This window comes from Hylobates moloch, unplaced genomic scaffold (assembly GCF_009828535.3).
Source record: "Hylobates moloch isolate HMO894 unplaced genomic scaffold, HMol_V3 SCAFFOLD_6, whole genome shotgun sequence".
Classification (NCBI taxonomy): domain Eukaryota; kingdom Metazoa; phylum Chordata; class Mammalia; order Primates; family Hylobatidae; genus Hylobates; species Hylobates moloch.
The window spans coordinates 33,466,765-33,480,579 of NW_026652281.1; positions in this window are offsets into that span (position 1 = coordinate 33,466,765).

Here is a 13,815-nt window from a genome sequence, read left to right on the forward strand (position 1 = left end):
GTGCTTTTATTACGGTACTTACCACATTGTACCATAATTCTGTTTATTCTCTATTTTCCCAAGCAGTCTCTGAGCTCTTGGTGTCAGCATCTTTGATTTACTCAGTTTTTAGTTTTAGGAGGTAAACACAGTACATGATAGGTAGGCAATTCATGCTTATCGGAGAAATCAGGTAATCTTGTTGGCCATTTCTGCTGGAAAATTACTTCCTCTTAAAAAGAATAATGTATATAATATTTATAAGTCCTTTCAAAATAATTGTTTGTAGTCCTCTGATTTGTGGCCAGTTTCACAAAATGCCAGAGAGCATATAAATCCATTTCTTATCACTCAGACCAGATATAAAATCAAGGTCCATCTTTTGAAGGTTTAATGTATTTTAATGGTCAGTTTATATAATAAAGTGATAGCAATGAGGAACTAAACCATGTCAAAATAAGTTATGGAAGAAGACATCTTCTGATATGAACACCATCTAATAAATTGTTGTTCAGTGCTTTTTACCTGCCAAAAATGTAGATATTGGTCACTGTCTTTTTTTTTTTTTTTTTAAGATACCAAGAAGTTCTTTCTAATTCCTATCTGGTCTATGTCCACTTTAAAAATCATGTTCTTGGCTGGGCACGGTGGCTCACACCTGTAATCCCAGCACTTTGGGAGGCCGAGGCAGGCAGATCACCTGAGGTCGGGGGTTCGAGACCAGCCTGACCAACATGGAGAAACCCCATTTCTACTAAAAATAGAAAAAAATTAACCAGGTGTGGTGGCACATATCTGTAATCCCAGCTACTCGGGAGGCTGAGGCAGGATAATCGCTTGATCCCGGGAGGCGGAGGTTGCAGTGAGCCGAGATCGCGCCATTACACTCCAGCATGGGCAACAAGAGCAAAACTCCATCTCAAAAAAGAAAAAAGAGGGGCATCCTACAAAATACCTGACCAGTACTCCTTAAAACTGTCACAGTCATCAAGAACAACGAAAGCCTGAGGAAGTGTCACCACTAATCAAGAACAAGGAAAGCCTGAGAAAGTGTCACCGCCAAGAAGAGATATGAGAATTATTTGTAACGTAGTATCCTGGATGGGATCCTGGAAAGAAAAAGGACACCAGGTAAAACCTAAGGAAATCTGAATATAGTTAATAATAATGCATTAGTATTCGCTCATGAACTGTGGCAAATTTACCATGCTAATGTAAGATGTCAATGAAAGGGGAAACTGGTGCAGAATAGTTGAGAACTCTGTACTATATTTGCAATTTTTCTGTAAACCTAAAACTTTTCTAAAGATTATTTTTTTTAAAAAAGTATACACCATGTAGTAAAGTCCTGTCCTATTTGTGAGATTCTACTGCGCTGGCTAATATACCGTCTTCTTTATAGAAACCTTGAACCAAACACATCCTTCCTTCCTCTGAAGAGCTTAGGGCACATTATAGACAGGGATATATGTTTTTATTGTTTATACTTATCCAGGTGGCAACTTTTATGACTCCTGGGTTATACAGTAATGATATCTGCCATAGGGAAGTGGTTACTAAAGGTCACCAGAATGGCAGCACAGCTGGGAATGGAGCCTTGTATGGTACTTGTTCCAGTGCCATTCCAGGCTGGGCAGGAAAACTGGCCAGATGAATTCAATTCTATTCAATTCAACAAATATTAACTAGCACCTACTATGTATTGTAAGCACTGGGAAGCTATTAAGTTGGTGCAAAAGTAATTGCAGTGCAAAACCGCAATTACTTTTGCACCAACCTAATAAAACCGAAAAAGATTCTGTTTCCTGCTTAAGGACAGTGTGGTGTAATTGGGGAAAGACAAATGTATCAACAGACAATTTCAGTACAAGAAGTTATGTATCATGGCAGATGTGTAAAAGGTGTTGAGGGAGCTTGGGAGGAAAGATACCTCACCAGGCAGGAGGTGAGTATTGAGCCCTAGGAAAAAAGTCTCAGCCTGAAGTGCAGGTGAATCCTGGTTATGGTGAAATGTGTTTTAGTTCTGTAGGGACTCTGCTATGTCTGATTTCTTAAGCCTTGAGGGCTATTCTGAAGGGTTTAGTCAGTAGCAGTAGTGGGACTACTTTAAAGCCAGTTTTCCTGGCCGGGCATAAATCTTACTTTCGGGGGCTCAAGTTTTGTGAGAACATGAAGGCACTTTGATATATACGAATAGCAAAATCATAGTTCAAATAACTTGGCTTACTCTTGTGTCTCTGAAGTATGAATGGGGAAGGGAGATTTGCGCCGGATTTTGTGGACTGTAAATTATGCTGGCACTCCTAGGAGGGTGGTAACTGACCTGAATTTTATGTTTATACCTTTAGGAGTGATTAATCAGGACAATGGAGATTAATGCTATTTTCTTCTACCCTTTGATAGTAAGGCATAGGCATTTTTTCCCTAGGCTGTGAACCAGATCTGGGAGACACTTCCTGGGCCCCTTTCCTCCCTGTGAGAAATTTAATAAGCCACATTCTCATTAGACCTCTAGGTCTCAGTGTGAGGCACTGTACAAAGCCCGTTCTGCAAACATGAGAGACTTTTTTCATTCTTTTCAGTAGTAAGTCACTGCATTAGAGAAGCAATTTTCTGACATGGAGTTTCCAAATACATTGCCTGTGCTATCTAAATGTTTTTCCATATATTTTGAAATTATTTGCTCTCTTTCCATGCCATTCTCTGAGGGATGAAGAGCAGCCAGCTGTTGGGTCCTCTTCCTTCTGCTTGCTGTCAGCACCACCTCCCCTTCCCTCATCCTAGGAGGTCCTTCCGTCAAAGGCAAATGCCCACAACATATTCTGAGACAGTTAACATCCTTCCTTTCATATCCACTTTCCTAAGCTAAGAAGAGTAGAGAAAGTATTTGCTTGGCTTTATTCAGCACCTTGTCTCTCACAGGCTACAATTCTTTGGTAAATTACACCACTAATTCTTTGGCCATCAGGGAAAACTGATCTTTTATAACATTTTCCTTTTGTGAGTCTCTCTAACACAATGAAAAGGCCCTAGTGTCCAGACGAGGATTTAAAAAGTGGAGTCTAGGGGTAAGTTTACAATGCTTGGGGAAGAAAAAGGATACCCCACCACTGAGAAGGCTGAGGCAGGAGGGGTGCTTGAGCCCAGGAGTTTGAGGTTACAGAACAACCTGGGTAGCTGATGCAGTGGAAGACATCACCTAAGGGATTTTCTTATCTTTTATGAATAATGGAAGACTGGCATGTGGAATAACAAGATTCAAATATGACCACAATCAAAGGCACCTGAGCAAAGAAACACACTCAGGCCCTTCTGAGTGGTTGAGGCTTGAAAAGTAAAGGCAGATAGTGGAGAGTTTTTAAACATGAGACAAGAGTAGTGGGTGGTGGCTAGGACCATGGAGTCTCACCTGGCTCTGCCACCACCCCTCCTAGTGACTTTGAGAAAGTAGGTCACTCCACTGTTTGTGCCTCAGGGTGATTATCTCTAAAAGGCAAATACAATAGTACCTTGCAGAGTTTTGTGAGGATTAAGTAGGATGATATGAGTAAGCACTTAAAATGGTGCCTCCCCTATAATGAGTGCTTAAAAAATATTAGCTATTATCATTATTATATTAAGATGTGAACGGAGCTCACTGGGGAGTCATCCTAAAGTTAAGACCCAAAGGCTCAGAAGGCTTTTAAGTAAATTACCTGGGGGAAAAATAGATTTCTTGAAAAAATTCAGGAAATTTCCCTTAAAAAACAAACAAAAAGGCTTAGTTACAACCCCCACACACCTGCTGGCAGGTGAAGCCACTCACAGCAGGAGAAGGAAGATGCCTGGAGTTTCTCAGGAGCATAGCTCAGACCTCCTCATGTCTTCTCCCACACGATTTAAATTTAGAATCCTATTCACAGGACAATTAACCAAAGCTAAGTATACTGTAGTGTCTAGGGTCATGAACTAGAACCAAGCCAACTTGTCCTTTATTGGAACAGTGAACTTGGGGCTCCAGCTCTTGAGCCAGCAAGCAAATGACCTGTTGACTCAAGCAAGTTTCAACTTTCACCCTCATCTCAGAGCTCTGGTAAGGATTAGAACAACTCGAGTATCTTTACAGAATGACTTGTAATCTGCAAAGTGTTTTTAATTGAGAAGTATGATGTATTATGTGTTCCGTTATGCTCTTTACCCAGGTCTTTCATCTCTGAAGAAGATGGTGGGAAACAAATGTGATTTCTCCTCTTCATATTCCTTTTCTCATTTTTTCTTCAGGTATTATATTACCGGTGGTACAAGTGAATAATAACAATAGAGGATTCATTGAGCCTTTAGTCTGTGTGGGCTACAATTCTAAGCTCTTTACATATATTAACTCATTTAATCCTTATAACAGTCCTCCGAGTCAATACTGTTATTGGTTCCATTTTTACAGATGAGTAAACTGAGGTATAGAGAAATGAGTTGCTAAAAGTCTCATAGCTATAACATGGCTATATTAGTTGTGACTAGGCTTGGTTGTATGTAAGAGAAAACTCAAGTAACATGGTTTAATCAATTAATCAAGTTATAGTTTAATTGTCTCTGGAGTAAATGAAGATAGAAGGTAGGTGGTCAACAGTTGGAATGGAAGCTCCACCATCCTTAGATTCAGGCTCCTCCTTCTTTCCTCTCCAGCCATTTTAGTGAATGACTTCTATCCTCAGGTTCTCCTCAGTAGTCCAAGATGGTGGTTGGATGCCAGGTATCAGAACTGTATCTCAGTTAGAAGGAAAGGAAAGAGAGGGCAAAAGGGCTCTCCCAGAAGCTGGGCATAAAAACTCCCATTGATACCTCACTGGTCAACCCTTTCTGCAAAGACAGCTGCAAAATGAGTTTTCCTTTTTTTTTTTTTTTTGAGTTGGGCACATTTCTCAAAGTTCTGTTACAAAGAAGGAGGAAAAGTGAATATTGAACCCATATACCATAAAATACAGTTTCTTGGACTATAACTGTGGTGTTGGTTGGCAGGTGAAGACATAACTGTATCACTGTGTTTGTTTCCCACTTGGAATAGTCATTTAGAAAATATAAATAAGGTGGTGCACATAATTTTAAAAATTAGAACCTTACTGAAGCTTCCAGGTTTCCCTTAAGCACAATTTATTTATAATTAAGAAAATTCTTTAACTTCATAGTATTTAAATGGTTATTTGAGACTCTTGAATTTAAGAGTAAAGGAAAGGCAAAGTGGTGTTTGGGTAAAATTATTTTTCTCCTTATTTTTATTCTGAAATTTTAATCTGAAGCTTTTCTCCCCACAAGGCATTATTCTCGGGTTTCTCTTTCAAAATGTTCAGTACTAAAACTTTCATTTGTCTTCTAGATAAAACAAGGGAAAACAATATTCGAATTAGATGGTTAGATAGTTTTTAGTTGGATTATAGTATACTAGACTGTGGCTAACACTTTTCTTTTGACCTCAGTTTCTCCCATTGTAAAGTAAGTATATTTATTCATTTGTTCATTTATTCATTGAGTAAACACTTTTTGGACTCAAATATGTGTTAGATATTAATACTTTATATATTTGATAGTCATTTTTGTTTCATTATTAACCAAAAAATGGGATAATATGTAACAAATTATTTAAAGCTTGTTACTCTTATTCAGTGAGTACTTTTACAGTTAAATAAAAAGTGTTTCTTTTCATAAGGGTAAACCAAATTTGTCTTAATAGAATACTGAAAAAGAAAGGTAAAATTCCTTTTGGAATTATAGGAAATTCAAATAGTTCAAATAAATACTTATCACACAGAGAATATTTTATATTATAAATCTTTAAAGATAAGCATATTGGAAGGAAAATGTCAACAATTTTCCTTTTCAAGACTAAAAAAATGCCTTGTGAAACACAAAGTTCTCCCCTAGCAAGCTGGTGAAATTCTGAAATAGATATATTTGCAGAAAATATGCTTCTCACTTATATTAATGTATCCATATCATTTCTCTAAGGAAATATTTATAAATATTGCTACTGCATTCCAGAAATGTGTTGAGAAGAAAATCATAGTAGAAGATTCTTCTGCAATGGAAAATATAATAAAAATGTTTCCCCTGATAGCGTTCAAAACCATGCATGTCACAGTAAATGAAGAGGTATATATTCAGAAAAAGAGCCTCAGGCTGTGGCTGGGCTGTTGTGGGTTATATTCAGTCTGTTATTAATTCCGATTACCTTCTGACCCTAGACAAGCCATTCAAACTATTGAGCTCTTCATCTTTGTTCGCCAGAGTGCACAGCCGACAGAGCTTCAGAACACCTAGGAGCTGCAGAGCACCAGTCAGAGATGTGCTTAAATGTTGTGGACATTGGGGAAACGAGCCACAAAAGTGGTTTGAGTCTTTAAAATAGAGTATATTCACTTAAAATTACAAAAGACACAGAAGTCTCCATTTCAAATATGGATTCAGAAAAGAAATTAATGAAGTAAAGCAGAGTCTGTGAGAAGGGAAGCATCAAGAACAGCAAGACTTGGAAAAAGATAGTTCTCTAGGAGGAGAATGTGGTAGTTATTTTTTTTAGGCAGAAAATCAGTTAATAAATACAATTCCCAACATACTTTCCCGTTTGTACCCTTGATTTTACTCAGAAAAAAAGTGATTTAAAAACAAACAAATGGCCGGGCGCAGTGGCTCACGCTTGTAATCCCAGCACTTTGGGAGGCTGAGGTGGGCAGATCACGAGGTCAGGAGTTCGAGACCAGCATCACCAACATGGTGAAACCCTGTCGTTACTAAAAATACAAAAATTAGCCAGGCGTGGTGGCATGCACCTGTAATCCCAGCTACTCAGGAGGCTGAGACAGGAGAATCTCTTGAACCTGGGAGGCAGAGTTTGCAGTGAGCCGAGTTCACGCCACTGCACTCCAGCCCAGGTGACACAGTGAGACTCCATTTCAAAAAAACAAAAATCATAGCTCCCCACCTTACATTGGCTGATCAGTGTGTAATTTAGGGACAGATGAAAAGATGCCGGCCTCTCTGCCAAGAACTTGTCCTTCCTGCTTCTCGAAGTCAATGTTATTTTTATGGTGTGATGTGTATAGAATCCTTTCTTAGCACTTTTTTTCTATTCTGTGAATTTCTTCCCAGGTATTTTCCTCTTTTTGGTAGAGCTAGAACAACAATGCTCAAGCTCTACCAAATACTCAGTTTAATCAATAAGTCAGTAGCATATACTGGTGTTATTAACATTTTAAATTTCAATTTAATGGAGATAAGAGCTGTACCTTTTATTGAGGAACCCTGGCACAACAAGAAGATTTTTAAAATATATGTGAGTGGCAAAATAGAAAAATAGACATGATTTATTATTTTGCTGGAGCCAATGAACTCCATGTTTGTCCATCAGACAGTAGCCAACCGTATACTAATTACTACCTCCTAATATACCTATCTCCTCACTCATTGCCCCTAAAAGGAATACTCGAACTGAATCTGAGATCCTATAAATTATCCCTCTTCCTCTCTCTAGCTTGCCTCCATCTACACCCACATAACAAGCAATCTCCTAAAATAAATAAAGAACAACAGGATGATAGCTCTTAGGGTTAGCCTAATAAGAAACTTCATTTATTTCTGGTTTAGAACATTTCAAAGCAACACTCGGGAAGCTTCAGAATGGTAAAAAACATTGATGCTTAGCTATGAGGCATGAGGCAGGAGGAGTAATACAAAGTGGGCCTTTGCCCCAGGATGATGACTGAGGTATGACTAGAAGGTTCTTCATCCTCTCAAAGAGCAAACTTTTGTGGCAGTAACACAACCAGGTATGATAAGAGAAGCAGATCAAAGAAACTAAACACAGAGTAAGTGGTTAAATTATTTATAATGATGCCGCAACTGTATTGATCAGAGGCAGATTTCTCTCTTAACCCTACTTTCCTTGTACTTGTAGAAGTTGTCATCGCCCAAAGAATTTTTAACCTAATGTGAAAGTGTGGGGGTTGATGGAGAGAGAAGTGGAGGGAGGGAGTGGGTGAATAGCTAGTCAGGACCTTAGTTAAGAGAACACTAGTTATCCAATATAGTTCTACCATATCTAATGACAAACAACCTGATGATCTCCACATATCTCATTTCCTAGGAAAGAAATGGTATATCATTTCACTGTGTACCCTGCAGGGAAATAAAGGTTCTGCCCTACCTACCAAGATCATATTGCCTTAGCATCAAAAAGCCCAATACAAAATAAAAGCTTTCAAAACACAGCATGGTATTAAAAGGACATTTGTATTTTAAAAGTCTCCTTTATTTTGTTTACTGCTGAATCTCCATTGCCAGACACTGCCAGGCACACAGTAGGTGGTGACTTATATTTAATGGACTATTTAATGAATGAATACTATTGGCACATTGGGATTCCATAGATCTAGTTGAGATTCAGGCACAGAGGGCCAGTAAGGCCGTGTGATCAACAGCATGTCTTAGGAGGCCACTGGCTCCTGTGATAGCCTGGGCTGGCCATCCTAGGCTTCTTCCTGGGCAAAGTCTTGCTTGCTAGAGAAATATCATCCCCTGAGAATGAGGATAGCTTTAGGATATATGCACACTGTTCTAATTCTACCATTTGAGCAACTCTAAGACAAGGAGTGATCCATTGTTGTGACACAAACAATCCCAAGGAATTTTGTTGCTCTCTTTGGGCCACAGATTGTGTGTAATAAATTTCTGGAGAAAACACACTGTTAAGGCTGGGCATGGAGGCTCATGCCTTTGATCTCAGCACTTTGGGAGGCCAAGGCTGGAGGATTGCTTGAGCCCAGGAGTTCAAGACCGGCCTAAGCAATATAGTGAGACCCCCTATGTCTACAAAAAAAAGAGAAAAACTAGCTGGGTGTGGTGGCATGCACCTGTAGTCCCAGCTACTCAGGAAGCTGAGGTGGCAGGATGGCTTGAGCCCAGGAAGTGGAGGTTACAGTAAGCTGTTATTGCACCACCGCACTCAACCTGGGCAATAGAGCAAGACCCTGTCACAAAAAGAGAGAGAGAAATAATCAACTTTACCTGACATTTGTAGAATACTTCATCCAACCACAGCAGAATATATACTGTTTTTAAGCACACATGGAATATCATCCAAAATAGGTGATATTCCAGGCCATGGGTTAGTAAATTACAGCCCAAGGGCCAGCTGCCTAGTTTTTTGTTAAACCATTTTTAAGTGTTCAATTGAGTGACATTAATTATATTCAAAACGTTGTACAACAATTACCACTATCTATACCCAAAACTTTTTCGTCACTCCCAATGTAAACTCTATCCATTAAATAATCCATTCCAGACTCTCTCCAGCTCCTCTACTTTCTGTCTCTATGAGTTTGTCTATTCTAGATATTTCATATAAGTGAAACTATATAATATTTATCCTTTTATTTCTGGCTTATTTCACTTAGCATAATGTTTTCAATGTTCATCCATATTGTAGAATATGTTAAAACTTCATTACATGTTATGGCTGAAAAATATTCCATTATATGTATATATATTTTGTTTATCCATCTGTTGACAGATACTTGAGTTGTTTCTACCTTTTGGTTATTGTGAAAAATGTAGTAATGAACCCTGGTGTACCAGTATCTGTTTGAGTCCCTGTTATCAAGTTGTTTGGGTATATAACTAGGAGTGGAATTGCTGAGTCATATGTTAATTCTAAGTTCTAAGAATTCTAAGAGCGTTCCAATTTCTCTACATTGTCATTAATACTTGTTATTCTCTCTGTTTTTGATTCTAGCCATTCTAGTGAGTATGAGGTAGTATCTTATTGTGGTTTTGATTTGCATTTTCCTAATGACTAATAATGTTGAGCATCTTTTCATGTGCTTATTCAGCTGCCTATTTTCATAAATAAACGTTTATTGAAACATGTCCACATTCATTTGTGTACCTATTTGTGGACCTATTGTCATTTGTGGACCTATTGTCAATGGTCCCTTTCATCCTGTAACAGCAGAGTTGAGCGGTGATATAGTTTGGATATATGTCCCCACCAAATTTACTGTTAAAATTTGATCCCCAGTGTTGGAGGTGGGGTCTAGTGGGAGCTATTCTGGTAATGGAGGTGGATCCTTCATGAATATCTTGGTATTGTCCTTGTGGTAATGAGTTAAGTTCTTGTTCTATTAGTTCTCATGAGAACGGATTGTTAAAATGAGCATGACACCCCCCTCCTTTCTTTCTTGCTCCCTCTTGCCATGTGACATGCCAGCTTCCCTTCACCTTCTGCCATAAGTGGAATCTTCTTGAAGCCTTACTGGAAGGATATGCTGGCACCATGCTTCCTGTAAAGTCTGCAGAACCATGAACCAAATAAACCTCTTTTCCTTATAAATTATCCAGTCCCAGGTAATCTTTTGTAGCAACACAGACTAAGACAAGTAGTAATAGAAATTATATGGCTTCAAGTCTGAAATGTTCATTAATATCTTACCCTTTAAGAAAAAGTTGCTGACTTCCACATTAGACAATTAACAAGCCTGAATATATTTAAAAACATTAAAATCATTCAAAGGATGATCTTTGCTCAAAACAGAATTGGATTAGAAATCAACACACACAACAATAGAAAATCTACACTATTTGGAAATTTGAAATAATTTGGAAATTAACACATTTGTAAATAACCCATGGGTCAAAAAAATCACAATAGGAAATTTTAAAAATATTTCTAATTTAATTTTAAAAATTATCAAAAGTCATGAAATGTAGCCAAACCAATCAGTACTTAATGGTGAAAGAATGAATGCTTTTTCTCCAAGATTGGGAATAAGGCAAGGATGCCCACACTTGCTGCATGCATTCAATGGAGGTTTTACTGGAGGTTCTAACCAGAGCAATAAGGCAAGAAAAATAAAGGCATACAGACTGGAAAGGAAGAAATAAAATTGTCTTTAATTACAGATGATATTATAAGGAATCTGAAAATAAAATCTGGAATTGATAAGTGAATTTTGCCCCATTGTAAAACACAACCTTATGCAAAAATCAGTTGTGTTTCTATATAACAATAATTAACAATCGAAAAAATGACACTAAGAAATCAATTTTATTCACAATAATATTAAAAGGAGTACCTTGCAATATGTAATACAATAAGTACAATATCTGAACACTAAAAGTGATAGAACATTGCTTGGAAAAATTAAAGAAAATCTCAATAAATGAATATTCCAATATTGTAAAAGCAGATTATGGGATGGTTTTACAAATCCATAATTTATTAAAAATAACTAAGCAGTACACTGACAATTAGTGAATTTTATGGTATGTAAATTGTACCTCAATAAAGCTTATTCAAAAAATAAGGTTTTTTTTAAAATGACCTTTTTGAGTACAGGTATCAGTCAAATTTTAGGTTTACATTTTTGAAATAAAAACTAAGAAAATGTGAGTTTCTTAAAAGTAAGATATTTTAGGTTTCTTCAGTCTCTAACTCTTAAAAAGCTGAACATTCTTCACAGATTTTAAATTCAAAACCTTCAAAAATACAATTTATGTGTCACCATTAAAAAGAAAACTTGGGATTGTGTATTTTGTTGATGTTATTTGTTAAAGCTATTGTGTATTATGCTGGTTACCATCAGAAGGAGAAAATAGAATGTTGTAAATCTCTATAAGTTATACTTATTTCAATAATTGGCATGGCAATAGAGCAGTTGAAGAATTTTCTCCATTTGATGAAAGTTGGCAATTAGCAGATTTTCCACAGCAAGGGACCCTTTAATATTGCTGGTCTTCTCAGTGTGAAAAATTCACATGTCATATAATCCCTCTATTAAATATCTTCCTCTTAGGTGGGGAAGTCCCCTGTGAAGCAGCGTCTGTCATTAATTTCATTCTTATTTTTAGAGAAATATGAATTAACATTTTTCTTAATTTTGGTTCTTTTAGGGAGTGAAGTTTTAAATTTATATGATTTTAATCTTTTTTTCAGCAGAAAGGGAAATAATAAAGCAACTTTTATTTGGTACCTGTTGACACTCTGACCCTGTGTCTTTGAAGTGCATGCATAGAATTTAAGAAGAAATTTCAATGTGGTCTTCATTTTTGTATGCCTATCTTCTTTGAAAGGTCTTTAATGCTCCAGAGTGTTCTTCACACAAGGAAAATAAAGACTGGTAAATACCACCAGGCACTGGAGTAAATAAATCCTCAGGACCCAACTTATGTTCTCTAAAACTCTTGCCTCCACTACTTTCTTGGTCTTGGGTAGGAATCTAGGCAACTGAAAAGGATATTTTGCCTGGAGTATTTTCTAGTAGCAAGTGATCAGGTGGACCGCCCTTTTTTAACAGCAATTTTTTCAGGAAGGAGAATGGCAGCTAATGCTGCCAGATGGCAAAGGGATCCTCAGATCAGAGATCTTAGGGTTAAGAACAGGAAGGGGTTAGAGACCATTTAGTCAAAACCAGTCATTTTATAGAAGAGAAAACTGAAACTCTGAAAGTTGAATGGACTTACTCAAGGTTAATAGAAACTAACAACTTTCTACCCGATATCTGTCTCCTCTTCTTCCTTAGTAACAAATCCTTGATTTTGTTTAGAGTGGCAATGATCCCAGAACAAAATAATCACCTCCCCAGCCTTCCTTGGAGCTAGGGGATGCATATTACCCGTTTCTCACAAAGGTATAAGTGAAGGTCACTGCATGGGGTTGAGGGAAGCTTTTTAAGGGGAAACAAATGCCCTGTGTGCTTGTCTCTACCTTCCTCCCTCCTGCTTGTAATGCAGACATAAGATTAGTTGTTCAGTTCTAACACTGTGGTTTTTAATCAGGTGCCAGAATCCATTCTGGGTGTGAAAAAACTGTTCACTTTTATAGCAATATCTCTTTCTGGTAATCCATCAAGTGTTGCTAATAGTAGGCAAGAACCCATTTATGGATGCTACAGACCTTAGTTGAATTCTACTAGTTTTCCTATGGACGCAAAGAGTATACATGAAGTTCTACAGAACTTAAGAGGGACAAGAAGCTTCTAGCTGTACATCCAAGAAGCATTATGATTGTGTCTTGCCTCCTACAGAGCCCTAACTGTGAACATCAGCATGTTAACTTTTGCTGCTTGTTCTAAGAGGTTTTCAGCACCAGCTCATACCGGAAAGTAAAACACTGAAGAAGCAAAGTTCTGGTAGAACAACAGTTACAGAGCAACACTATTGGAGCTTTACGGAGAGGTGTGCTGAAAAACGAAAGAAATGTGTATGCTTCTGGATTTCTGGACCAAAGTGGAGAAATTAGAAAATGACAAAAGGAAGAGGCAAAGAAGAAAAATCCCTACGTCTCATTAAGCCTGCAAAACTCTTATACACCTGTAAAATAGGTCATTTCGACACATCACCCTGCCCACTGGTGCTGAGCGCAACGCAAACTCCGCCAACTTGCTTAAGGAAAGTGGTTTCACGAACCTTGTAGTAAATCTTATTCGTGTCTAATCTAATTATTGCTGGCAGCTTTTTTCTTTTCTTTTTTTTTTTTTTAAAAAAGAAAAAACATCAAGCCTTTAATCGCAAAGACTGCCTAGAGCAGAGTGATGGCCTGGGACTGACTTTGTTCAGCCAAGTTTTCTTTTGAAGAGAAGCAAAGATTGTCAGGTATGGTCTGAGGCCACTTCAGCTGTAGCCTCCTAGGGAAGCTGCTGTTATAAAAAGAAGTATAGAAATGTGAGAAGCCTGCACTGAATGCTTTAACTCAACAAACGAAACAAATAATTAGAAAAGTGGACTTGTGGTAACTAACGGTGAGAGTGTCCAGGAACCTGGCTGGCAATTTTTTTTTATTTTCTTTTCTTTCCTCTTCTTTTTTTTTTTTTG